The 24,669-nt window shown below is 41.6% G+C and overlaps 1 protein-coding gene and 1 long non-coding RNA gene across 4 annotated transcripts in view; both read right to left on the bottom strand.

Annotated features, from left to right (window-relative positions):
- Positions 1-24,669, bottom strand: part of LOC148220230 (guanine nucleotide-binding protein G(q) subunit alpha) — a 250,727-nt gene that overhangs the window by 94,402 nt on the left and 131,656 nt on the right. The window lies entirely within an intron of this gene.
- Positions 1,739-13,665, bottom strand: LOC148220231 (uncharacterized). The gene is made up of 2 exons (XR_015799073.1): positions 4,775-13,665; positions 1,739-2,123 (listed from the first exon to the last, which is right to left on the bottom strand). It is a non-coding gene; the product is annotated as an uncharacterized LOC148220231 (long non-coding RNA).

Here is a 24,669-nt window from a genome sequence, read left to right as displayed (position 1 = left end):
AAAGGCTTTATTAATATTTTGTCCTTTAGGAACTGATTCTTGGATACCTTTAACGAGTATCTATCTCAAGTCCATCATATTCTGGCGATGGACATCATTTTGATTATCCCAGTTAGGATTATTTAATGGCCATTTCTGTTCTCCCCTAGGTCCAATCTGATGCTCCCGGTCCCATACCCTCATTCCAGCCTGTCTGATCATTTTCCATTCTTCCGTGGTGAACAGGATACTTAAAATAGATTGTAATTCCATCCAAGTATACATACTTGGTCCGAGGAATTGATCTAGCCTCTCTGATACCCCTATAGGATCTTCTAATAGTTTTCCCATTTCTTTTTTAAAGTTTCTCACTTTCCCTGTGTTCAAGGGAACATTTACAAATCTAATTAAGCCAGCCTGTTGTCCTGCTAATGGGACTTCCCTCAGGGGGTAAAGGCGAGCCTTTGTATTGTTATCTCCCTCCTCTATGGTGATACTATCTCTCCTGGTATTCCTTTGACTGGAGCGAGTTCTTAGAGCTATGGGAGTACCAGGAGGAGATGTGGGTGCGGGGGGGGGGGGGGGGGGGTCTCCTGTATATTCTGTATTATACGGAGGTGGGAGATTATCGAGGGGTTCCCAGGTAACCTTTTTTTTATCTTCATCCTCTTTTTCTTTTAAAGTATATATCAAGGATGGCTTGGACTGTTTTGCCCACAGGGCAGCATACTCACATTCCTCTTTGTTAAATGGTTCTTTATGAGCCACATATGTGTTTAATGCCCGACAAATCCAACCCTCAAATGATCTGAACATGGGCCAGTATAGGTTATCTTTACGGATCATTTTTCTGGTCCATTCCACCATGCAATATTGAATCAATTTTTCTTTACTTTTTCCTCTGTATACCACCCCTGTGTCCCAACATTTTAATATTACTCCCAAAGGGCTGCCTGGTGGTATTTCTGGCAACCTACTTGTCTTGTCTTTATTTTCCCAGTCTCCTTGTGGACCAAATGAACTTGAACCTCTTCGTGGGTCCCTGGGACTCAGAATTTTACTCCCTCTTTGTCCCATTTTTACCTCAAGGGACTGTCTTGAGGTGTTTGTACTCCCCGATGTGTTCCGCACGAACCCCTGCCTCTCCTTGGATCAGGATGGACTGGAACCCGCCTCTACCTGGGCTGGGATGGGAAAAGCAGCTTTTCCCTTCTCCCTCCGTGACTGGTGTGTTGCAATCTGCTTTTCTTTTCCTCCCCCTTCCCCCCCCCCCCACCCCTTCCCGGGTCCTGCCTTTGCCTGAACTAGGATGGGAAGGACCTAGCCTCTACCTGGGCTAGGACAAGAAAATCAGTCTCTTCCTTTGTGCTCACTCGCTTCGTCCGGTCACCGGCCAGGTCCCTCGCGGGATGCTGGAAACGCGGATAGAAGGACTCCGCTCTCGCATCGCAGCAAAGGCCACGTCTCATTCAGACAAACACACAGTCATCCCCACCAAACCAGACAGATACTCACAGTCCGATGCTCCTATCTGCGTCTTCGCGCACAAGAATTACAGGTGATTTTGCCGCGGTCTTCCGGGGAGATTTTCCTTGCTCAGTCTATATGGTGCGGTACGTCGATGGGTCCCGAGAATCACTGACGAACCGGGGCCACAGCAGTGGGGCGCCTCCCCGAAATCGCAGTGCCTCTCAGGGCTCCAAGGACGTCCCGGGTTTCGGCACCAAATTGTTATAAATGAGAGACAAAAGTCTCGATATTCAGCAAAATTTAGATTGCTTTATTTGATATAGAAAAAGCAAGCAGCGCGCTGGGGAACGCGAGGGGTCACCGCCCACTCCACGCTCCACCGAACCTTGGTTTGCAGCTTCTTCTTATACTGTAGTTTCTCGTTGTAATCAATAATTTTTGGGTTGTTTTGCTGTCATAATTTTGCCAGGTAAGCAGTGGTGGTCGAATAAACATCCTTAGACAAATTCACAAAGCCTCCGGGCGATAATTAGTCACAGATAGCCATCTGGTCCTTGTAGATAACCACCAGAGAAGTTCTGGAAGTCTGGTCCTTGAGATAGGCAGCATTGATCAGACAAAGGCAGGAAGGGCTTTTTGGGAAGTCCGATTTCGCAAGCTGGTAGCCGATACAACTTATTTGAAAAACATAATATAATATAACATAATATAATGTAACATAATACAACATAATATAACATAACAAGGTGATTTTAAACAGAATTATTTAATCATATAATTTCCTTTAACTAGTGTCCACGCTTCACTTCAGAGCTTAGTATTCTGGTTTATGCAAACCCCAATGCTTTTGTGATTAACACCAATCTTTTATCAATTCTTACACCGGCGTGCTGCCTGTTCCCCCAGGTGCCACGAAGCAGACAGCATGGGGGCAGCTACCATTTTGGTTTTGCCCTAGGGGTAGAGGGCCAGGTGACATTTTGACTTTGCTGGTTTTGTAGGTAGACCATTTTCCTCTGTAGTGTTGTGTTGTTTGCGAGTTTTACCTCAGTAAAATCAGTAAAATTGTGACTCTAATGTTTTTGTTTTTACTGCTCACAGTCCTGTTTTCTTTGTTTTCCCCTCCACTGTTGGGCAGGGAGGAGGGGCTCAAGCAGTATTAACGTTTTTCCCCATTGAGTTTTTATTTTTAAAACCAGTACAAGGGGTTACAGTCAATGTTAGAACAAACTTAGAAAGAAGTTTTATATATATATTTTTTTTTCCCTTTTGATATTATCTATGTATTTTTTTTCAAACTAGCTTTTTTAGAAATGATACAAAGTTTAAAATGTTTATATAACTAGTCAGGGGTTTTGTTCACCTTTGCCCAGCGGGAAAGGAATTGAAGTTTCTTTTCAAAGGATTGTTTCACCACTCCAGGCCTGATGAGGTTAACATCTCAACAGACTGGGAGTAGAACAGAAGATAGACAAAAGATAACGACCATAAACTCCAAACATCACCCCTGGCATGGTCAGAGATATCTGGTCTGGGAAAAGAGAAAGAAGAATGAGAATCTAATTAGCATTGAAGGCAAAGGGATCAATAACCAGTAGGAAACCAAATACTAAGAACTGTGTAATTTGTGTAATAGATTACAATATAATAATCGCTTTCGCAGTCACAGGTTAGCTTTTTGCATCACAAATATTTTGATATGGTACAATTTATACTTACTTTTAACTGCTTTTGTATAGTATAATCTGTCGGTTTATGTATGCACTGTATAGTTTATATGAATAGTAGTTTGATAAATATATTATATCGTAGGCCTTAGCAAAATGTTAAAATAGAGACTAAAATACTTCTATGTAACTAAGAGAATGGTGTAAAGCAACTATTTTGTTTCTTACGTCTGCAGACTGGCTGCCCCAAGTGATAACAGTGACAGAAACCAGAGCATGAGCATCCAAGAAGGATTTATTGAGTCCTCGCTATCAAGGAGTGTGAAACAACAGGATAAAACTACAAGAAGGAATAAAATATATTGACCTAATATACAGAATGTCCTGCAGACCAGTCAGAGGTTAAAACCAAACAAGAGAGTTCCTGGAACATCAAAAACTCAAAGGAATGTTTGAACAATGTATAAACTCATGAATATGCATGTACCTTCCCGCAATGTAACAGTATGTAGAAAAGATGTTTTAAGTTGACAGGGTGTTCTTTGCCTGATCACCAAAGGCACCCCAGCACTGGATATTTATCCTTTTTTATCCCTGTGCTGGTTTGTATTAGTTTATATTTGTGGTAAGGAAGGAAAGGAACCAGTTATGGAAATAATTCCCTGTATAGACCTTGGCAGCTTCCTTTAGTCCTGACAAAAACCCATCATTGGTCGATTTTTAATGTTTGAACAACCTCCTGTTCTGTTAATGTTCTGTTAACTGTGAAAAACACCCTGTTTTTATGTTAATTGTTGCTGTTGTTCTGTTCTGATTCCCACTCCCTGGAATTGTCTTGCCCTTATGCCCTCTCCCTCTCTGTCGGTAATGCCTTTGCTGCTCCCAAAATGATTCCTGGCAAATGAGAAGACCGCAAGTGCTTATGGGACACAACTCAGTAATAAAAAAAAAACAACCAAAAACAACGAGCCAATATAACATCGAAAACCAAAAATGGTACTCCCATGTAAGAAAAACAGTGAAAAAGATGAAATCACCAACCAGGACCCTCCTGCCTTGTTACCATGACTTAAACAGCACCCGATCGAAATGACACCCCTGGACTACAAGCCAACCAGTGTCTTCTGCTGGACTCCTGTGAGGACAGAAAGCCCAGCTCTACTGCACAGCAAAGCTGAATTCCTCCTTCTCTGGATCGTCCATTGGGAGCAGCGGTGGTGCACATGACCTGTCGGGCTCCCACCCAGAGCTGATTTCTCAATAAAGGCATTAAAACGGGAGCTGGTCTCCTTGCTCCTATTCATTTCATTTAATATTGACACATTGTTACACCGATGAAAAAGCTAGATGTGCCTTTGTGAACACACATGTAAAGACGAAAAAATCCCGGGAATCTCTTTCCCTTCCAGCCTCAATACAAGTAACAGCCTAGCCCCTCCATAAGGCCGGGCCAGGCTAGGCCAGGCAGGCTCTGCTGCAGGCCATCCTGGTAGAGCCAGGTCTCCCTCCCCCCAGCGGGGCCAGGCCAGGCTGGCGGCTCGGCTGGAATGCTGCTGCTGCTAAGTTTCACCAAAATCCGCTAGGCAGGGGGAGAGGGAGCCATCGACCCGCAGATGCTGCCACTCTGCTCTGCCTTGGATGCTAAGATCCTAGCTCACCTCCCCCCCCAGCGCAACTGCCGAAGAATTCTCCATCCTAAACAGCTCCAGCCATGACTCGACAGGGATCACATGACCATCTGCAGGCCTTGGGCGAGATATTAACTCTTTCACTACACAGATGAGACTTGCAGACCTTCCATCCTCTCTCAAGTGAAAGAAAATGATAGAGTGAAGAGAAATGCAGAGAAACAACATGGAGACATTGAGGTCAGAGAGGAAGGAAGAGGCAGGTCCCAGATGGGAGGGGATGAGGAGATAGCTTGGGCTGAAATCCTCTTGTAAGCTATGGAGAAGATATGATTGATACATCAGACTCTTTTTCCCTGTAACTCATTGAAAATGTATAGGGTGGTTGAAGCGTTCAAATTGTAGATATGAGCAAAGGCATCTATGCTAAAGCAACCAGATATTGAAGTAACTGTGATTGATGAGAAGCATGAACAGAGAGAGAGGAGAGTGATGAAGACCCTTTGCCTTCAGGCAAAATAGACCTCTGTTCCCAGAGATTATCTCAGAAATAGATAAAGAGAACCTTTGCTTCTGAACAGTCCATCGTTAAAGTGTACCCCATAAGTTGACATGGCCCTCGAAAACAGTTGTGGGAAAAACTGTAAGTCAAGAGGAGGGACTTTTACACCGTGATCATACTTCCATTCTCCCGGGCAGCTGATTCGCTGTGACATAAAAGCCACGAGAAAACTGTTTCTCATGGAGAAATCTCCATAGACTGATGAGAGAGACTCCTCTCCCTAAGTAAATTGAAAAAAGACTATTTTAGAGATGGTAAACTGACTGATTTGTTTCTCTACGTTGTCAGTGTGAAGGAAAAGAGGGTATGGCGGGAGAAATGTTCTGAAGGTTTTATTCTGATTCTTTTTTTTTTCTCTTAGTTTCTGTTAATCAAGTTTTTCTTTATACCCTTCAAAGTTTGAACCTGCTTTGCCTCCCTCCTAACTCTATCTCACAGCAAGAAATGAGTAAATAATTCTAAGGGGTACAGTGGCAATTTGGCCAACCCTAAACTCACCATATAAATTGGTGCTTTGGTCGGGAAATTTCAAATTGGCAAACAAAAACCTCTGCACTAAATTGGTGTTTCTTCCTGGTTTCAAACTGAAATCACCAAAATCCTTTATTAAACTTTTAAAAATTCTAAAGCATGAACTTTTTATTTTTTTCCTTCACAAATTTGGAGGTCCCACTGAGATAAAATACCTCAAGTCTCCATAGCTCCAGGGGATCCTGAGCAGGAGGCACCCCACTGAGTTAAGTGGCTCACCCGGGCTTGTCCTGCTGTGATGAGGGACTGCAGGTTAACCCTCGGTAGGATAAAAAGGGAAGTAAAATTCCCGAAGAAACTGCAGCAACTCCTAATTTGTGCACAAAGAACCTAGACGGGTGAGTATATCGTGAAAAACAAAAGAGTGTCATGAAAATCTGGGAGAGCGTGTGTGTGTATGAGACAAGGACAGGACAGTCCCCGATCTGCGAAGTGAATTATGGAGTCCTGATAAGCCATGTTTTCATCTCCCCTCAAGGGGAACGACTGGTGAAGGGATGAAGTGAATGCTAGAGGTTGAGTGAGAGCTCGGAATAGGGGAAGTTTAGCTATTTTGGGGTTAAAACGGGGAATTAAGAAAAAAAGAGAAGAATTGCCTGTAATTTTGACTGCGGAAATCCTAATTCCAGGTAGTACTGCATTCGTCCCATGTCTGATTGCCTACAGGAATCTTGGTTATATTGAGGGTTGGAGCAGTTAAAAAGTTGGTGCAGGGTCTGCAAAAAGGCAAGATGCTGAGAAGCTGAAACCCGATATACCCTTGAGGCATGAATTGTTAGGCTGATCTGGGGTGTTAAGCTACTAAACAGAAAACACTGCCTGAGAGATCTGAGAAACTGATTAGGCCTACTTGATAACACAGCAAAAAGTAAAAGCTTTGTAGTAAGGCCTTTGAAGTTCATTTATGTGCTGTTATATGGCTGGGGTTTTATAAGTACATGGGTGGTGAAAGAAAGATTTTAAGTTTGGGAAAATCGTAAAGGGGTTTAAAAGTATTTTTGGGAGGTAAGTCATTGTACAATGAATAAGCATCTGTAAAGGAATATTAGTACCCGATTCAACAACAAGGGTACCTTATTATTACTGTATAAATGTGTGTAAAGGTGAATGTATACGTCCCTTGTTTAGTGTAGGTTGGGGGTTGAATTTTTCCCATTGTTATGTTAAGTATTTGGGGCTACACCCAAGCTCGGTAGCTAGTAAGTCTCTCTTGCAGTAAGTGGGGAGAGGGAGGAACATCGAAAAAGGAGAGGTGGGATAGGGGCCTGCTCTCTCGGGCTCTGGCTCTCTCACTCGTCTGGCTCGGAGAAGGACGGTCGCTAGAAACTCCGCTGTGCCATCCCAACGCGGGGGAGCTGCTTTCCTTGGCTGTGGGATCCCACAACCTCCCTGCTCGGACGCTCTCTCCTGCCGACTTCAGCACATCCTTTTGGAGCATCAGGACTGACACTGCCCTGGGACCTGTGAACAGCATCTCCCATCCATCCTTCCCATCTGGGACACAGACACCATTCACCGCAGCACCCCTCCAGCCACGTGTGAGCACCGCATCTCGTCCCTGCTCACCGAGAGCTGGCAGGCAGCGCCGGAATGGTAACTGCACCACAGAGAGGTGTCCACAACCGGGAGAACTGTTTACTGGGTTTCCTGCTCTGTTGCTGTTGATCTCGCAGTTATTGTTGTGGTGTTTTGTTTTCCTTGTTACATATATATGTAAAGATCTATTATTCCAACCCCCTATCTTCACCTGAGAGCCCTTTAATTTCAAAATAATAGTAAAATGAAGGGAGCTTATACTCTCCTTTTCAAAAAGAGAGGCCCCTGTCTTTTTTAGCAAATACCTGTCTTTCACACCAAGACAGTGTGACTGGCAAGTATAACTGCTGAATGGATGAGACATACTATCAGTACAAAGTGAGTAGTGAGCTTGGATCCGCAGTTCCGTTTTTTGGGTGACCAAAACGGCCGGAGAAAGGCAAAGCACTTGTCATTCTAAAATATAGATTTTGTGTTGTTTGTATGAGTGCAATTTTGTGCTTAAGCTGTGGACTCAGGTGTGAGCCTTGGGTTTTATGTGAGTGTAAGAACTGTCAGAAGAGGTGGTATTGCACAGCTACGCGCAAGAGTGCCTGGTGCCAGGAATGTGGAATAGCCGAATTAAGGAACTAGATATCAGGCATTGAATTACTTAATTTCTGTAAGACACAAGGAAGTAGACAGCCCAAGAATAGGAAACGTTGGAGGGAGGGAGAGGCTGTCACAACACGAAGAAATAATTCGTGTAAGACAGTATTTGGTTCCCAGAAGGTGGACTGTATCTGAAGAGAATTGGGAAAATACCCGTGAAGAGTGTAGAGTTAGATTTGCAAGGAAGCTAAGAAAGAAGAGAGAAAAAAGGAGTTGTGTGGGAGATTATGGGATAAATGGATAAAAATGGGACACAAAGCAAACAAGGAAAAAGCCCCCAGGGGAAGGGGAAGCTGAAAAGCATAGATGGATATACCTCCCAATAGCCCCCTGGGGAAAAAGTTGGCACAGTGGGAACATGACCCCGACACAAAAAATAAAAATAAGATCAAAATGATGGATTACTGTATAATAGAATAGACTAAAGAGAAATAAAATCGAACCATTTTTTCTGACCTCTATACGATTCCTTTGAGAAGGGGTTGTGCCAAGATTTGAATATTTATGTGAATGCCAAAGAAGCCGTCAGTCAAGAGGAAAAAGATTACACACTTACTGGGGGGAGGGAATCTCTCTGGGGAAAGTGCACGCGTTTAAATTAGAAGAAACAAAAAACCTGGGACCCCTTAGATTTTTCTGCCCCCTCCATATCCACCAGCATCTAATGCACTCCCCTCCACACCCTGATGGACCTAGCCAGAATACCAGGGGAAGAGCAGTCCAACAAGAATCGAAAAATGAGGACCAAGCAGTATCGCTATCTTCCCCTCCAGGAAGTACTATTGGGAGGGGCACATGGGGGAATCGGATTTGTGACAGCTCCACTTAATTCCTCCGAAGTAAGGGCATTTAAAAAGGAATTAAAAGGTCTCCTAGAAGATCCAATTAGACTAAGTGAACAAGTAGATCAATTTCTGGGACCTAATGTTTATATCCGGGATGAAATGCAATCCATACTAAACCTTTTGTTTACACCCGAAGAAAGACAAATGATCCGAGCAGCAGGGATGCAGATATGGGAAAGGGAACATGCAAACAGACCCCATGGGAAGCATAAAATGCCCATACAAAGACCTAACTGGGATCAGAATAACCCTGGAGGAAGACACAGTATGGAGGTGTTATAAATGAGAGACAAAAGTCTTGATATTCAGCAAAATCTAGACCGCTTTATTTGATATAGAAAGAGCAAGCAGCGCGCTGGGGAACGTGAGGGGGTCACCGCCCACTCCACGCTCCATCGAACCTTGGTTTGCAGCCTCTTCTTATACTGTAGTTTCTCGTTATAATCAATAATTTTTGGGGTTTTTTTTGCTGTCATAATTTTGCCAGGTAAGCAGTGGTGGTCGAATAAACATCCTTACATAAATTTACAAAGCCTCCAGGTGATAATTAGTCACAGATAGCCATCTGGTCCTTGTAGATAACCACCAGAGAAGTTCTGGAAGTCTGGTCCTTGAGATAGGCAGCATTGGTCAGACAAAGGCAGGGAGGGCTTTTTGGGAAGTCTGATTTTGCAAGCTGGTAGCCGATATAACTTATTTGGAAAACATAACATAACATATATTATGTAACATAATACAACATAACATAAGGTGATTTTAAACAGAATGATTTTATCATATAATTTCCTTTACCTAGTGTCCATGCTTCACTTCAGAGCTTAGTATTCTGGTTTATACAAACCCCAATGCTTTTGTGATTAACACGAATCTTTTATCAATTATCACAGAGGATTATAGAATCTTAATAGTTAGAGGTATTAAAGAGGCTGCGCCACAAGCTCAGAATGATTACAAAGCATTTGCTGAACAACAAAAGAAAGAAAAAAACTAACGGAATGGTTGGAGAAGATAAGAGGAAATATGAGAAAATACTCTGGTATCGATCCTGAAACGGTATCAGGACAAGTTTTATTAAAAAATACCTTTGTCACTCATGCTTGGCCAGATATAAGGAAAAATCTAGAAAGATTAGAGGATTGGCAAGACAGGGTTGAATGATCTGTTAAAAGAAGCCCAAAAGATATACGTATGGAGGGATGAGGAGAAAGCAAAGGCAAAAGCTAAAGTAATGGCAGCTGCTTTTGCCGAAGGAAACCACCGAGCAAAAACCCACTCCTTTAAGGAGGTGAAGCCCCAGTCAGGCTAAACAAAGGGGACCAGGAGGAGTTTAAGGGGAACAGAGCTCCCTAAAAAGGTCCTAAAAAGGAAAAAGGACTATTTAATATCTGGGGCCCAATCTGTTATTATTGCAAGGAAACTGGACGCTTAAGGCGAAGCTGCCCACAGAGAGAAAAGGATCCAAAGGATTTTAGAGAGGTTCAAGAAATAGACAAATAGGGGGGTCAAGGGCTCTATCTCCTGGGGTGAAAATATCAGCAGGAGCCCTTGACAACTTTAAAAGTAGGTCCTCAGGAGGAGGAATTTGAATTTTTAGTGGATACAGAGGCAGAGAAGACGTATGTTTGTAGAATTCCAAAGGATGCAAGAAAAGCCAAAATATAATTCAAATAGTAGGGGCAAAAGGGGAAGGATTTCAAGTGCCAGTTATAAAACATGTGATATTTGAAGGAAGAAACAAAATAGGAACAGGGGATGTTTTATTTGTACCAGGGGCAAGATGTAATTCTCTGGGGAGGGATTTGCAAGTACAGTTAGGTATTGGAATGCTTCCAGAAGGGAATAAAATGGTAGTCAAACTCCTCCAGTTAAAAGAGGAGGATGAAAAGCAAATTGAAGACGTTGTTTGGGCCAAACCTAGAAATAGAGACAAGTTGAACATAATCCCTATACTAATTAAAATAACCAACAAAGATTGCCCAATTCGAGTATGACAATAACCACTCTCTTTAGAAGGGAGAAAAAGGTTACAGACAGTAATTCAAGCATTAATTAAGGATGGAACTTTAGAACCCTGCATGTCTCCCCACAATACTTCCATATTACCAGTAAAAAAAAAAAATCAAATGGGACATACAGGCTTGTCCAAGACCTGAGAGAACTGAACAAAAGAACTATAGATTGGTATCCAGTGGCATCCAATCCCTACACACTATTGAGTAAAATTCCTCCATCACATCAGTGGTTCAGTGTGATAGACCTCAAAGATGTATTTTGGGCCTGCTCTCTAGCAGAAGAGAGCAGAGATAGATTTGCTTTCGAATGGGAAGATCCCAATACAGGGAGAAAGCAACAGCTTAGATGGACAAAATTACCCCAAGGATTTACTAAATCCCCTAACTTATTTGGACAAGCCTTAGAAGTATTACAACTTTTCCCTATTGCACCAGAAGTAAAACTTATTGAATATGTTGATGATTTACTTCTCTCAGGGGAGGATGAGGAAAAAGTCCAATAATTCACTATATCATTACTAAATTTCTTGGGAAACCAAGGGCTTTGGATATCAAAAGAAAAAGTTCGTTTTGTAGAGAATAAAGTAAAATACTTAGGGCATATAATAGGCCAAGGGAGTCAGCGATTAAATCCTGAAAGGATTACAGGAATAACCTCACTCCCCCAGCCATAAACTAAAAGGGAAATCAGAAAACTTTTGGGCTAGTTAGGATATTGCAGGATATATATAGAAGGGTACACCCAGGCTATTAAATTCCTATATGAAAAATTAGCAAAAGATGAAATTACGTGAGGAAAAGAAGATGAACAGAGATCCAAAAGTTTAAAAGAAAAACTGATTAGTGCCCCTGCTCTAAGTCTCCCCGCTTTAGATATACCTTTTTACCTATTTATCGATGTAGAAAATAAGGTAGCCCATGGAGTCCTAGCTCAAGAATGGGGGGGGAGGAGGTCCAAGAAACCAATGGCTTACCTGTCAAAATTGTTAGACCTTGTTAGTAGGGGCTGGCCCACTTGTATTCAGGTGGTAGCTGCCACTGCCTTACTAGTAGAAGAAAGCAGAAAATTAACTTTTGGAGGAAGATTAAAAGTGCACACCCCACATATAGCTAAAATATTATGAATCAAAAAGCTGAGAAGTAGCTCAGTGACTCTGAAGTGTTAAAATATGAAGTAATTTGAATAAAGATGATCTAGAACTAGTTACAGATAAACACCTCAGTCCTGCTCAGTTTCTATATGGAGAATCAGTAGAAGAACTAGTACATGACTGCTTAAAAATCATAAACTATCAAACCAAAGCGAGAGAAGATCTGACTGACTAACCCCTTTTTGGGGGGAGCGATTATACGTTGATAGGTCCTCAAGAGTAATCTGAGGAAGTGAATGAAGAACTGATAACCATAGAAAAGAAAAGTTACGTCCCAGCTGGTCAGCCCAAGTGTGTGAATTATATACTTTGAAATGAGCCCTTGAAATATTAGCACTAGAAAGAGAGACTGTGTATACTGATTCTAAGTATGTCTTTGGAGTGCTGCATACTTTTGGGAAAATTTGGGAGGAAAGAGGACTGCTAAATTCAAGAGGGAAAGGACTAGTCCATGAAAGGCTTATTTCAGACGTATTGGAAGTGCTACAGTTGTCAAAGGAAACGGCTGTTGTGCAAGTTCAGGGACACCAGAAAGGAACCACCTTAAAAATATGGGGAAGCAACGTGCAGACTTAGAGGCTAAAAACGCAGCTGAGTCCGAAAAAGAGAACATAATGATGGTCCTAACCCCCATAGAAGAAATTCAGGATGTACCAATACTCAGTAAAACAGAAGAAAATAAATTGCTGGAAATAAGAGGGAAAAAAGACAAAGGGAAGTGGGTGCGATCTGATGGAAGACAGTTATTAAACAAACCACTGCAAGAAAAATATTTGAAAGCAAGCATAACAAGACTCATTGAGGTACCCAAGTGCTGAGTGATCAGTTCCTAAGAAATAGGGGTTGCATGGGAATTTTTGGAATAGGTAAGCAAGTAACTAAAAAGTATGTGATATGCCAAGAAGTAACCAGAAAAATCATAAGGGGAGCATGCCGAGGAGGGCGAGAATTAGCCTTATGACCCTTTCAGAGTATCCAAGTAGATTTCACTGAACTCCCCCAAGTGCAACAGTGGAAATTTTTGCTAGTAATAGTAGATCATTTAACCCATTGGGTAGAGGTGGTACCAGCAGTTAAAACTACTGCCAATGTGGTATGCAAAACTCTTCTAGAACTAATCATTCCCCAGCATAAAATAGTAAATAACAGTGATTCAGACAGAAGAACCCACTTCACATCAAAAATACTACAGCAAGTAGTCCAAGCTCCAGGTATAGAATGGGAATTACACACTCCATGGCATCCACAAAGTTCGGGGTGAGTTAAAAGAATGAATCAACCTCTCAAGAGAACTCTAAACTGATGATTGAAACCCAAATGTCATGGGTCAAGTGCCCACCCCAGCCTTGTTGAGAATCAGAACACAGCCCAGATTGGACTTAGCAGTTTCACCTTATGAAATTATGTTTGGTTTACCGTTTCTAATTTTGCCAAATAGTATTGCCACTTATGAAGGAGGGGAGGACGGTGTCAAGAAATATGTCCTGTCTATAGCACAAACTCTAGAAGAACTGCAGGAAAAGGTAAGAATCCCTCAGACTGCTACCCTAAACTTCAAAATTCATAGTGTCAATCCTAGGAACTGGGTAATAGTTAAATCATAAAAAAAACAACTTTTAATCCCACAATGGGGAGGTCCCTTTCAGGTGTTGTTGACCACCAAATTGGCTGTACAAACTGCAGAACAGGGATAGACCCATGCTAGCAGGATGAAAGGACCAGTAGAAGAACCAGACAAATGGAGAATTGTCCCTTCAACAGAAGGACAGAAAATGACTCTAAAGTGAAACATGCGGGTTTAATAGGGCAAGAACAAACAACCATCCATCGGTCTTACCTAGAAGGGGGTGTCCTTGTAAACTTTGTCATTTTCTTTTTGTATTCCCAAAGATCAGAGGCTTTCCAAACCTCACCACAGAGACATAAGTACAAATGAAGACCTACTAGGTAAAGAAGTGATCTACTGACAAGTCAACAAAACAAGAGTAACCAGGGAACAGGGGGCAAGTCCAGGTTGACCACTGTACTCGCCCCAAGAAGACCACATACACCAGCTATGGGTAGCAAACCCATAGGCATGGTAGGTAGGAGTATAAGCCATACTGGACCCCTGTAATGCTTTTATGTGTTACTCCTGACATTTTCCAGTTGGGAATCTAGAAAATACGTGTCACAAATCCTATCAGTCATTTTATGTAGGTTCTCTTTTTACTACTCACACCCTTATTGACCCACACTGTTATGACTCATCCAAATTAGACATCTGTACACGTCAAGTAAACATTCTAGGTTGCAGAAAACCTAGGACAGAGTGGTAAAAGGCAAGGGAGTGAATTCCCAAAAGGGAAGAAAAGAAAGGGGAGAAATGGGTTTGTTTTGAAAGAGCTCCCGGGGGATAGAATTCAAGGAGACTTAGTGAAAGAACAATTAGTATCCCCAACCCCCCTGCAACCAATGCAAAAATATTCTTGAAGCATCCTTAGGAGACACCTTACTTGACAACGTGTTTATAAAAAGGCCTAAGCCAACTCCAAGTGGGGATTGGTATGAAAAGCTTAAACAGCAATTAGACCATTATATTATTATTATTAGAAAATTATATAGAAATACTGAGACTTAAGAAAAACCTGTTTGTAGATTTAAGGGAGAGAATTAATAAAACATGGAAAGTTACCAATTGCTGGGTATGTGGGAGAGCCTTGAAGAATGGCCCTGGAAAGGTAGTAGTCCAGGCCCGGTTGAACTCCTTAAATAGAACAGGACCAGCAGAGAAAAAGAATACAGAAGAGAGGGATGGGTCTTCAGTTCCACGGTGACAGGTGAGGAATGCCTCTGGAGAACTAGAGACTTGTTAGCAAAATTAGGAAAACCTCCTGTAAAAAGTTTCAAATAGAAGTTGTATGTGGTGGATCCCTAAAAAGCCTACACAATATTGGGCCCCAGAGAACAAACAAAATTTTAAGTATGATAAAGAAAGTAAGTAATTTTTGTGCAACAATACTAAAAAAAAATCCCTATTCAGGAATCCCTGAAATATCTAAATTGTGGGAAAATATAAATCATTGAAGTAATGATGATTATTGGAGAGCACCCCCCATGGCCTGTTCTGGATATGTGGGAAAAGAGCTTATCCAAAACTCCCACCCCGATGGAAAGGAAATTGTACCCTAGGAATTAAACAGCTGTACTGGTTAGAAAGCAAAACCAGTGAGAGACTCCAAGTCAGAAATAGAATTTAATAGGAAAAAAAGAGAAAAAATAAAATTCATGCAACAGTATAAAAGAAAACCACTGACAGAGTCAGAATACAACCTGCCACCCTGTCAGTCAGGCTGTTGGTAGCAGTCCCATTAAATGGTGGCTGCAGTCCTCCTGGATGACAGATACTTCAGTTGAAGCAGTGGTCCTGTAGAAGGTGCAGTTTTCCTCCAAAGGTCCAGTGATGATGTGGAAAGGTACGATTTTCCTCTGGATCCCAGAGGAAAAAGGCTGCTTTGGTGTTCCAAATCTCAGCTTTTATCTAGGTAGGAAATGCTTGGCTCCTCCCCCTGGCTGGAGCATCTCCCAATGGGATGATGTAATTTTATCAGTCATGCAGTGAGACTCAATGGCCCATTAACAGAAGAGATCTTCCTGGAGGAAGGATGGGTTGTGGAAGAGATAAAGAACACTGCCCCACCTGGTTTTGAACGGATGGTGATAGAATACATACTTTTGGGCACAACTTTACATTGTAACCTAGGACAACAGCCAAGATTTTTCCTCTTACCAAATCAAGATAGAAATAACCTAGGGGTACCAGTGTATGATGCTTTAAAAAGAAAGAAAAGAGAGCAAATTGAAATTGGAGGACACTAAAGGTTGGGAAAAGATGAACAGCCTCCTGAGCAAATAATACAAACTTATGGACCTGCCACTTGGGCCCAGGATGGGAGTTGGGGATATCAACCCCCAATTTACGTTCTGAACCGTGTTATAAGTCTCCAAGCAGCAGTAGAGATTATAACTAACAAAAGAGCCCAAGCCTTAGAATTAATAGCTGGGCAAAAAAGACAGACTAGAGCTGCAGTATATCAAAATCGATTGGCTTTTGACTATTTGTTAGTAGAAGAGAAAGGTGTTTATAGAAAATTTAACTCATCTGAGTGTTTAAAAATTGAAGATAACAGAGATGCAGTTTTAGATGCAGCCAAAGACATCCAAAAATAGCCTATGTACCGGTCCAAAAGTGGAATCTATAATAAATAAAGGATGGCGAGAAGATTTTTTTAGACTATCCTGGTAGAAAAATGTGCGATTTATAATGCTATGTAAAATAGCAAGTTTAATTTTTTTCCATGTTTAATTCCATGTCTTATCCAATTGATTACTTATGTAGTTCAAATTATGCAATTAATAATGATGTCCATCAATCTCGAGTCAGGAACCTCAAGATGAATGCAGAAAACTATAGTACTAAAGAAAACAAAATATGATAAAAACCTAAAGAAGGCATGTATGATCTACGAAAGGTATCATTATGCCAAGAGTACAGAAGTTCAAAGGCTGTAGATCTAGCCAAACTAAGTAAGAAAAAGGGGAGAAATTGTTATAGATGATAATATAATTTTAGATTTCGCATTCATAGGTTAGCTTTTTGCATCAGAAGTATTTTGATATGATACAATTTATACTTACTTTTAACTGCTTTTATATGGAATAATCTGTCAGTTCACGTATGCGCTGTATAGTTTATGTGAATAGTAGTGTGATAAATATATCGTAGGCTTTAGCAAAATGTTAAAATAGAGACTAAAATACTTCTATGTAACCAAGTTAGAGAATGATGTAAAGCAATTATTTTGTTTCCTATGTCTGCAGACTGGCCTCTCCAAGTGATAAGATAACAGTGACAGAAACCAGAGCATGAGCATGCAAGGATTTATTGACCCTTCGCTATCAGGGAATGTGAAACAAGATAAAACTGTAGGAAGAAATAAAATATATTGACCTAATCTACAGCGTGTCCTGCAGACAAGTCAGAGGTTAAAGCCAAACAAGAGTTCCTGGAACATCAAAAACTCAAAGGAATGTTTGACTAATGTATAAACTCATGAATATGCATGTACCTCCCAGCAACATAACAGTATATAGAGGACAATAGTTGAAGTTGACAGGGTGTTCTTTAGCTGATTGCCAAAGGCATCCCAGCACTAGATATTTACCCCCTTTTTATCCCTTATTAAACTTGTAAAAATTCTAAAGCATTAACTTTGTTTTTCACACTTGGGACCAATGAAGATTGAATCAATGAACTTCTCTGGGTTTTGACTGTATGTGAAAAATCTAGTAAATATTATGTGATGGAATGATTTTCTCTGCACAACCTGGACAACATGTGGATGAAAATAGTTCTGTTGCACATCCTAGCCAGAATAAAGTGATGCCTTGATTCTCTAACACTGAAAAGATATTGTTGGAGAGTTTTCGTTTTTCCTGCAGTTTCGGTGACAGCTTTCTAATCTACCAAAAAGATTTATGAGAGCCATACACAAATGTAGTCCATTTTTAAAAAGTATTCTGATTCACAGAAGAAAGTAATTATGCTTGAGATGCAATAGGCAATGTTGGTTTGTATCGATGGTCTATGTGGACTAATTGATTTAAGATGCCCATTTAAATAATCTCTCTTATGTGGGAAAACAAATCCTAGCAAATATTTTCTGTTTTGTAACAGGATTTCCCAAAACTGGAAGAAATGTTGTAGCACTTGGCCTGCAAATAACTAAATCATCAACCACAGGGAAGCCTGAAGACAGGCTAAGAGAGTTGGGATTTTTCAGCCTGGAGAAGAGAAGGCTCCAAGGAGAACTTTACAGGAGCCTTCCAGTACCTAAAGGGGGCCTACAAGAAAGCTGGACAGGGACTTTCTATAACAACATGTAGAGTAGGAAGAAATTCTTTATTGTATGAGGGTGGTAAGGTACTGGAACAGCTTTTCCAGAGAAGTTGTGGATACCCCATTCTTGGAAGCATTAAGGGCCAGGCTGGATGGGGCTGTGAGCAACCTGGTCTAGTGGGAGGTGTGCCTGCCCATGGCAGGGGGATTGGAACTAGATGATCTTTAAGGTCCCTTCCAACCCAAGCCATTCTAGGATTCTAGGCCTGGATGGTATAATTCACAAAGACTGCATAATTGACATCAATGGCAAGAGATCAGATCCAAGCAGTCTGAGAGCTGAATGGAAGTCAGTACAAAAAACCATTATCATGACCATGACTTTTTCCTCTCCTGTCTTGAGAGGATTAACAATCCCAGTGATTCATTTCTTGAGAACATAGCTCTTGCTTGTAGAAGAAACAATTATTTATGCTAGTCAACCAAAATCATGAGTCATTTGCAGATTCAGATCTTGATGACTTGTAATCTACAACTGTAGTATATGGAATTGCCTTGCCTTACTGGGTTAAAGCCAAATTTACCCTAAACTAGGACACAAGATACGCAGCTTTGGAGGAAATCTTTACCTATCCTTTGCCCTTCTTTTCTTATTCCTTGTGATGCCTTGGAGTGGCTACCTGAAACAGAGACTAGACAAAATTAAGAGAATGCAAGCAGGTATTTATTGAAGGCCTTCAATAGGTACACTTTGGGCAGTCAGAAGCCTCTGAGGGGCTACACCCAAGATGGACGACAGTCATGAATTTTTCATACAGTTATAAGTTTGGTCCATTTACCTATCAGGGGTTTATCCTCCAATTACAGTTTAAGGTAATGAAGTAATTTACTCCAAGTTTGTCTTCCCCAATTCACTGTTGTTTACATCTCTTGGGGCCTGAGATAACATGTCCTTGAGTTTCAGGCCTAGAGAGGAATTGTTTTTTCTGAATAAAATGAGAGAACAGTAGCTGACAGGCCATGGAATTTTAGAGTTATACAACTAAAGCAGTACAGGATCTGAAAAATATAAAAGCTAAATCCTAAGGCATCACTTGGACCTAGTAAACCAAGAGCAAATAGAGACTTTTCTGCAAACCTGGACAATTGAAACAGGTTGTCATGGTTTTGGTGTAACATTCAAGGAGAGTAGGCTGCATTTCAGTGTCTTGAAAAAGTAATAGATGGGGAATGTGTTCCTTAACATATCAGGAATCATAAATTTCTGACAATCAGTCCAAGGTAGGAAAGTGCTTTTACATAGCAAAGAGAACTAATTTGGAAGAGGACTGTGGAGAGTTAGTTGCTTCCTTTGAGCAACTCTGAAGCACAGAATGGATTAGGCTAAACAGAAGAGGCATCATTGTGAGCTACACTGAAAAATTTTATATAAATTAATAAAACGTGTTCTGAATGGTTGGAAGGAGGCTTGGTACAATGCTAATCATCCTGCAGTTATTGAAAAAGGTCAATACGGTCTCAAAATTATCTAAAGAGGAACTTGTCAACCTTTCCTATTTTATATTCCAACTTTTGAGTAGGAAAAACAGCATATGATCTTTGAAAAAGAACTCCAGACACAGAATATAAAAAATTAAGTTTGCAATGATGAATACTTTTGTTGTTACTGTTCACTGTCTGTAAAATGTTTAGAATAATGAGTCCTAACCCATGACTCGTGGGCACTACAGGAAAACAAAGATTTAAACAAAATATCTTGTGACTTCAGTTTGAGAACTACTTAAGTTCAAAATGTATCATTAAACTCTACCTATAATACTTTTATATTAAAAAACAGTGGAAAAACAAAAGAAAAAAAGTCACATCTACACCTATGAAATTTTGGCTTTTATTTTTAATTAGGTTCAGAGAAAGTTTATGGAGTAGCTGAACAAATCAGAAATTCCTTTCTACACTGAAATCAGTGCCCTGAATTTTCCTGATTTCTTGTTTACTTTTAAGTTGCATCAGACACAGACAATAAACACTATGCCATGCTGCAGGGCAAAACAAGGGTGTGACTGGTCACTCTCCAGGTTTCATATTTCCTAAATATAGACTTCAGGTTGTCTGACTCACTTAAGCCATTACCTAACAAATAAAAACAACAAATTTATCAAAATGCTCATTACCGTTATTTTGATAGAATATCTAATTGTAAAATCTGAATTCTCTCTTTTGTCTCTATTCATCCCTTCCTTCCTTAAAACCCCCATCTTTAAAAATATTTTTATTAACTAAAACAACTTCTTCAACAAATGTTGTTAGCAATCAACTTCTATAGAAAAAAACAGATTTGCAAAACAAAACAGAAAGAGAACTGAAGTGTCCATAAGCAATATACTCTCTATTAAGACGACATACAAGCAGATGAAGTTAAACAATTCAGTCTTTCCATGATCTTAGATAAACTGTTAAAAATCTATGCTCTCTTTCTCTCAGAAGAAGGCTAGATTTCAGATGTGCATCCCAATTCTGTTATTTCTAGTATGTCTAAGAAGAGCAATTTACCGAAAAAAAACCCTCTGAAAAGGTCAGTCCTTGAGGCAAGCAGAGCTGACACAGCATGGGTGTTTCCAGGGGCAACCACGGGAAAATTTAATCGGCTCCAGGGAGCTTGAGCAACTAGGGCAGGCAAACGGAACATGGCACATCAGCAGGGCCTGGCATGGCAGTTTGCAAGGAAGGATGCATAGGGAGGGTGCAGGTAGCTCTACTGGCTCCAGAGCTCAATTGGTGGTTTTTGCCCTCTCAGGACGAGCCCAGGTATGGTAACTACTAGGCAGGTAGCCATGCCCTCAGCACTCACCAGGAAGGATTTGCAACACTAAGAGTCCCCACAACAACACACAGCTGTCCAGGTCTCAGGTTGCAGGGAGAGCCAGAGCCTGGTGCTGGTATCATACAGCAGTAAAGATGAAAGCTGTGTAAGGTGTGACCAGGTGGATGATTTACTCAGCCTGGTGGTAGAGATACGAGAGAAGGTGGAAAGGTTAAGAAGTATTAGGGACTTTAAAGAGGAGATTGACTGGTGGGAACGCTCTCTACCATCACTGGGGCAAATACACCAGCTGGCTGCACCACAAGAAGTAAAGGATCCCCCACCCTCTTGCCACCAAACAAGGAGGGAACCTAAGAGGTGGGGGGGAATAGAAATTGGTCTCTGCTTAAGGTGGCAGGAAAATGCCCTCCCAGCCTACCTCACCTTCCCAGGTGCCCTTATACAATAGGTATGAGTTTCTGGAACTTGAGAGCCAGGCACATATCAAAACTGGATGAAGGTCCATCGAGCTTGGAGAGGTTGCCTAGGGCGAGCCAGTCTAATCCCTGCATCACAATCGCCTCAGTCAAGAAAAAAAAAAAAAAAAAAAAAAAAAAAAGGGTAGTTGTCATTGGTGTCTCCCTTCTGAGAAGAACAGAGGGCTCAATATGCTGACCAGACCCAACCCACAGCAAAGTGTGCTGCCTACCTGGGGCCTGGGTAAGAGACATCACCAAGAAACTCTCCAGCCTAGTACAGCTCTCTGATTATTATATGCTACTGGTTTTTCAGGTAGGCAACTAAGAAGTCAAAACAAGCAATCTGAGGACAACCAAGAGGGAACCTCAGGGCTTTGGGACAACCGGTTGAGGGATCTGCCCTGTCCTGCCAGTTGCAGGGAATTATAAGGCTAGAAATTGGAAAATCATACAGATGTATACCTGTATCCAAGCCTGGTGTTGCCAGCAGAATTGTAGGGTTTTTGATTATGGGTCAGTTTACATAACACCAAGCCTGCTGGCAACAGATGGGGGATACCTGTCTCAGAGGAGAAAAAGGATTTTAGATCAGTAGCGAGCAGGGCTCGTTGAAAGAGCTTTAAACTAGATTTGTAAGGGGAAAAGATGTGAAATCAGGATCACTGGAGATAAGCCTGGGGGCGGCACACTACTATTTGAGGGATGGTGTGCTAGCAAGGTCTTTTGGTCTGCCATTTGGTAGAGGTAGGGGATGGAGATCTACCTGACAGTGAGAATGCAAGGGTTAGTGATGTGCTAAAAACCACAGAAGTGCCTGAAAATGGTCATGCAGGAATTAGAGCTTCTCTCCCTGAAAAGGCCGCAAGATTGATAGCACAGGTGAAGTGCATTAACACCAATGCTGTTTCAGAATTAGGCTCTAAGTTGATTCTTATTGTTCCCCCCCCCCCGCAAATAGCACACAGAGCTGAAGGCATACATTCTCTATGCTTTTAACTGCTATCATCTGAGATGTTGAATTTTTTATTACACTAGTGAAACACAGCCAACTCACATATTATTTTAACACAGATCATTAAGATTGTCATAATTTTATCCAGTTTGTTCCAAAATTCCTTTAACCAAAAATATTGAAAGCATTAACCTTCATGAATTTTTATGTGAATAATCTGGTATTAGTTTGAGCAAGTGCTTATCAACTCAGGATGACAACCACTGAACTCATAACCAACACTGAATCATGAATCTCCTTGGAGGAGAAAAAAAAAATATGGGCCAAATCAAGTTCAATTTGTACCATAAAGTTCAAAGATTTCTTCAAATATTTGTTCAAATTCGTTTTACAAAAAGGTTTTTAACTGAGGCTTCCACTAGAACCATGCTTGAAGGGACACATTTCAAGTGGTATTCTGACTGCAGAGTGAATACATGGCAAGAGCTCTCACATTCTTAGTTACAATTTCAGTTACATATTTCATCCTTATTGTTTTACCAAGGTAAATAGTAGGAGAGTGTTTAACTGTTCTTTCTCTTCTAATCTGAAATAGAGGTACTGTCCTAGGGTGATGTTATGGTGTTTCTATCTCCAATCGTGTGTCCTGATTATGTTTGGTATTATGTCCTGTGCTTCCAGGACTGAGTCTGAGAGTGAAGCTTTGTTTTGTCTTGTTATCAGCCGGCTCACCTCCCCCATGGTCTATGTTTAGGAGAGGTTTTAGCTCGGCTTGCTTGCTTGCTTGCTTGCTTGCTTGCTTGCCTGCTTGCTCGCTTCTGCCTTTTTCTTTCCTTCGCTTTGCCCTTGCTTTCTGCTTATTAGTTAGTTCAGCTAGGCAGTCCAACTTTTTTCCCTGGACTGTTTTCTCTTCCACCCCGTCCCCTCCCTCTCCTGGATACCATCTGAACGGACGGGGACCTGGGAACCCCAAGAAACACCGGGAGGCTACACTTTGTCACCTGCAGCAGTCATCCCCAGCGCCAGAGACTGATAACTGAGCGACCACTCGCCAGAGAGACTGAGTTTGTCATCCCTTCAGAACGGTGAAAGAGTTTTTTTGTCAGCTGGTGTTGTCTTTTTTCCCTGTGCTGGGGAGTGTCTTGCTTGTTAAATAAACAGGTTTTTTCTCCCACTCTTCTCCAAGGAAATTCTTCCCGAACCCGGTGGGGTGGGGGGAGAGGAGTCGTGGGGTTTGCTGTCTGGGGGCTCCTTCTGGAGGTTTCCCCCCAAATTTGCCCAAAACCAGGACAAATAAATTGGCGCCCAACGTGGGGCTCGAGAAAGTGGGAAAAAACCCCTGTTCTAATAATAATAATTTGGTTCAAATTCTTTTGCGTTGGTATAGAGCAGTTATTGGCTATGTTGTTGGAATTCATGTCTTTTGGGGTGGAGGCCTGCATGGGATTTTGGTCCCTAGGGTTTTTTGAAGTCTTAATACCTTTGTGGTCCCTGGGTTTATTTGCTTATCCAGAAATAGCTCCGGTATTGTCCCTAATGCGTAGTTTCTGTAGCAGAGGGGCATTGACCAAAATATCCATCGGGCTGGGCTTGGTTTTAATGGCCTGCAGGAGATTTATAAAGGTGCTGGAATCTGTTCCAGGAATGTATGGTTCTTGGTTGTGGTTGTGCACTCAGTTTGTTAGAGGAGAAGCAGGGGATGAGGCTTTTCAGCCTTTGTTCTCCTTCTTCTCCTCTGAATTTGTTACATCCTTATTAGAGAATGTTCAGTTCCCCCTGAGTGTTAAAGAGACCATCTTTCTGGTGTTTAATATAGTAAGCTTTCTCTATACAGTCTGCAGTTTCTCTAGAATGAGAGCTGAGATTTCTAGAGGGGCTGAGACCCTTGACCCCAGAGTAGAGCCAGGCGTGAGGAATCCTGAATGGTGTGGGAAATGGGAGGATATGGGCCAAATCTTAAAGGAATTTTCTGACCCTACATCCTGGGATTTTCCATGTGAACAAATTCAGAACCCAGCTGAGGTAGCAAAGTACCTGAAAGAGAAGTGCCATGGTAATTCTAAGGAGAAGAAGATCATTGCAGTGAGCTGGGCCCTGGCATATGCTTACCGTACCCTGTTAGATACTGTAGGGCAGCAGACAGAGGAATGGGGACAGGCAGATAAATCAGCCACTATCCCAGTCACTCAGGCTGCAGCCAACACCCCAGGCTCGAGGCCAACAACTACACCAGACAGTGAGCCTAAGCCAGCAGCTAAACCTGTCAGTAAGCCTCAACCAATGGCTGTTGCTACCAGCACGAGAAGTGGAAAGTGCACAGACAAGACTGATCGACCAGTGGATGATGATGATGATGATGCAGGAGAAGGACCCTCGACGCCTCCTGACATAAAACCAGGAGTCAAAGCAACTGGTAAAAGATCAGAGGCCAATATTGAGTCTTTTTCCCTAAAGGACCTCCGTGGCCTAAGAAAGGATTACACCCGACGACCTGATGAGTCTATAATTAGTTGGTTGGTCCGTCTTTG

Source organism: Sturnus vulgaris, chromosome W (assembly GCF_052056855.1).
Source record: "Sturnus vulgaris isolate bStuVul1 chromosome W, bStuVul1.hap1, whole genome shotgun sequence".
Lineage (NCBI taxonomy): Eukaryota > Metazoa > Chordata > Aves > Passeriformes > Sturnidae > Sturnus > Sturnus vulgaris.
This window is presented reverse-complemented; position numbering and strand designations above follow the sequence as displayed.